Source organism: Sinocyclocheilus anshuiensis, unplaced genomic scaffold (assembly GCF_001515605.1).
Source record: "Sinocyclocheilus anshuiensis isolate Anshui unplaced genomic scaffold, SAMN03320099.WGS_v1.1 scaffold1018, whole genome shotgun sequence".
NCBI classification, from domain to species: domain Eukaryota; kingdom Metazoa; phylum Chordata; class Actinopteri; order Cypriniformes; family Cyprinidae; genus Sinocyclocheilus; species Sinocyclocheilus anshuiensis.
The window spans coordinates 180983-185044 of record NW_015539893.1 but is presented as its reverse complement, the minus strand read 5'-3'; the positions used below and the strand labels follow the sequence as shown (position 1 = coordinate 185044).

General features: G+C 38.0%; 1 pseudogene; it reads right to left on the bottom strand.

The window, feature by feature from the left end:
• LOC107685854 (cytoplasmic tRNA 2-thiolation protein 2-like) overlaps positions 1–4062 on the bottom strand; it is a 19463-nt pseudogene that overhangs the window by 8111 nt on the left and 7290 nt on the right.

The window sequence follows — 4062 nt, the reverse complement described above, 5'->3', positions numbered from 1 at the left end:
TTCTTTATGCACCAAGAGCTTGTAACACTCCAAAGAGAAAGGAAAAATTGAAATCGCATCATATAACCCCTTTAATGTTCACATAAGTCTTATTATGTGACTTTTTTTTGGAAGTACAAATATTCCATGTAGTCTCTAAATTAAGCTCATCAAAATCATGATTGTAAAAATTCAAATTGGAATATTATATTAATTAGAAAAATATATAAAAAAATATTTTATATATGACATAACGTGAAACTACTGGACACTGCTGTGATGCTATGTCATCCAGCACATACCAAAATTAATTGGAAGAGTACAGTACACAATGATTGGACAACATGAAAGGCCCATGAGTGCTGAGCTTTTGTCAAACTCACCACGTCTTTGATAGTGAGTCTACAGCTGTAGCACAAGAGTGTCTTCAAGTCCTGATGTGAAGGCAACCTGAAATACAATTCAGAAAAACATAAAAAAAGAGGCTAATCAAATCTTATAGCATCAAATACATTCCAACTGCTGACTCACCTTAAACTAAAACTTCAAAAAGAATAAAAAAGTGTGAGGTGGAATGTACCTGTTTGAGGAGCCACAACCCTGAGCCTTCTCTGCTGACCGTGCTGGTGCTTCTACAGACGGGTCCTGAAGTTCAATCTGGGATAGCTGCTCAGATACCAAAGTGGCATTGAAGGCAGAAGCTTTATCTGCAAAAAAGCTTGTTGATTATTAATTATTCAAACCTCATAACCCTACTAGAAAGACAAGCTTACGGTGATCAAGATGGTTTTTGGAACATGGTAGCTTTTTTCCATAAATGTAATCATTTGTTTTAATTTACAGTCCTTTACAGTCCTATCTGGCAGCAAATGACACCCACATCTCATCAACTCTGACAATTTTTTTAAATGCATCTATTGTGTATTAATGTGTATTTTGCCCCATGAATTTCTATGCACTTCTGCAATCACTTGAGGAGATGCATTTATTTCCACAGTGCTTGTATGTTAAGTAAATGACGTCAGATGGCAGCTTTATGAGACTAATGAGCATCGGCAAGAAAGAGAGAATTCAATTATTTCCAACATGCACTCATCCGAGGCACTTTTATTTCATTAATGTAAAGTTAGGTCTTTGAGACTTTGAGATGGAATTGACTTCCACTACGTGACTCCATGGGTTCATTACGGTTTCTCTGACTGATCTGATTTCTACTATGTGACTCTGCGAGTTTTGTGCGATCCATTTATCAGTGGATGCAATATAACAAAACCGATATCTTAAGGAAAAATGCTCAAATATTGGAAAAAAAAAAAAAACCTTTATAGGTCAATCTCAACTGCAAATCAAACTCTGACGATGTCAACAAGTGACATAAACAGGACCTTTGTTAGGTGTATAATCTACCTGCTTTAGTGTCGAGAGCACAGAGACACAGCAGGCACTTGGAGGTAGCTTCAGCAGTTTGACTTCGAGGGGGCATGACTGACTGTATGAAGTTTCTCACTAGTTCTGGAGAGAAACCATTAGGGCAAGTCAGACAAGCCGGTCGAGCCATCAATTTAAATGCAATTATCAGAGAACATCAACTGAATTCAGGGTCAGAGCTGTTGCATTCAGATCAGTTACCTGTAGATAGTGCTAACAGTGGAGGGGAAGTCAGCCTGTAGGTTGGTGATGAAACTCTCCGTCAGTCGCTGGATGCTGACTTTATCGTGGGTCTGAAATGAAAGAGGAGGTTACAGTTAAACCGCCAGCATCAAAGTCAAGTCTCACATTGTAGCCTTCATTTTCATGAGTCAAGTCCCAAATCATGATGAAAAAGACTGGAATCAGATCTGTTGTTTCAGGTAACAAAGTTTCAAGTCTACTTAGAATAACTCGTGTTGTGAATTTGGGATGTCAATATCACACTAAGTACAGCAGTTTGAGCAGAGAGTACCCGGCTTTATTTAGATGCACATCATCCGATATATGAATGCCACAAAAACAGCAAGCACTTTCTGGAACTGGCAATCAGATTAAATTGTAATCAGAAATTTGAATTGCAAAGTCTACACATATTTCCTGAGTTTTCTGAACAACCCATCACAGACAAACTCTGATGTATAATTATTTGAAGTAATTTTTTTTTGTAATAATTGCACAGCATCTCAGATTTGACTCCAGTGTTTGCCCATGTCAGTACAGGACACAACTTAAAAGACACTAAAAGCCTACTGGGGGAATCCACCTAAAGCGCTCTAGCACTCTTGCCGACTTGCTTGAACGTTAAGTAGGCTAGGCCACATGGGAAATGAGGAGGAGGTCTGTGGTATCATAGACTTAAAAATCTAAAATAAATAAATAAAATACATATCCTCAAATATGTTTTTTGAGGAAGTAGAAGGTGAACCAATCTTCCCATTACCAGAAATGTAAAAAAAGGAGAAAATTTCAAGCCAAAATCTAAAGAAAACAAATTTTGTATAAAGTTTTCTTTAGAGACCATTTTGAACCATAAAGATTTTTGCATAGACTTTGTGCTTATTTACTACTCTAATACTACTTAATACTAATTTAAACATTATATCAAGATCTTTTTTTATTACTGTATAATTGTCATGAGAATTAGTTATCTTTGATTTTGGAAATGCACAATTCCATGAGAATCTCAACTTGACATGGTACCAAACTCAACAGGAAAAACAGGCTGTGATGTATCACCACATGTATCCCCAGCTAATCTTTGACTCAATAACATTTGAAGTTGCACAAGAGATATGCATGACTGATAGTGGTTCAACGGATCACAAATCTCACGGTTCGGATCACATTACAGTTTTTGACCCACGGATTGGATCATTTTTCGGATCAGCAAGAAAAGAAAAATATTTCAATTTAACTTGCTTTCCCAGAAGTACTTATTTGATACCACAGCAAATACTACCAGATTAACTAAGAAAGTTTAAACATGATTAAAGTGACAAGAGAACAGCCAGTAAAACTAAGAACAAATACACAAATTACAAGCATAGATAAATACAACAGAATATGTTACAAATAAAATAAGGTTGGTAGTATTCAAATACAGAAATGTAATAATTAGGGAAAATAACTAATTGTGCACTGCATAGTGTTCGCTGTATAAATTAAATATAGATTTTTATCACAGCTGTTTTGTTGTTTGATTATCATTAATGACAGCAGCAGTATTTATAGGCCGCTGTCCCTTTAAGACCTGATGCACGGATCCGATATAATGATATACACATCACATCCGATTTCTTTCTCAGCTGTTTTCACCTGAGACATAACTGACTGCGTTTACCTGAATGATTGTCGAGATGGGTATTTTGTCATAATTTGATGTGTATGTGTCTGTTCAGAGGATTCAGAAGAGGATTCAGTTCGGTGTTTGCGCGCTTCATGTGTGTGCGGCTGTGCGCATAGTGAACAGCGCGCGAGTAACGAATTGAGTTCCCTTTTGCCTTTTCTCTCTGGAATTGTTTAAAATTCGCTTGCTTGTGTAAATACGAACAAGTGATAAACTTATACTCTACTATGGTTACATTTTGCAATTAATCCGCAGATCATATGCGTGCCGAACCATGGGGCTTGGTCCGTACCATAGACTGTATAAAAACATGGACGTAGTGTCCGTGACGTCACCCGTAGTTTCCTGAGGAGCGGTTTTGAAGCTCAAAGTGGGCAGAGCGGGCCGTCGCCATCTTGGCAGCGCGTCACCGCGCGTCACTCCCGGATAATCGAAAATGGGCAAAGAGGCGGGAGCAGGTTGCTGAAACCACGCCCACCTAGCTCGACGGTGGTGACAGCAGCGGCAATCCACCTGTCACTCAAGTGGCCACGCCCTTAATTATGCAGAACTTTAAGGCTTAATATAATTTAAAAGGATGAGTTAAAAAAAAATTCGGTTGTCATGAAGGGCAAAATTTGCTATATAGACCAAAATAATTTTTTGAACCAGGCTGTAAACGTTTTTTTTCTGCTGTAAAGTTGGGCATTTTAACATGGGGGGGGTCTATGGGATTGACTCCCTTTTGCAGCCAGCCTCTAGCGGCCAGTTGATGAATTACAGTTTAA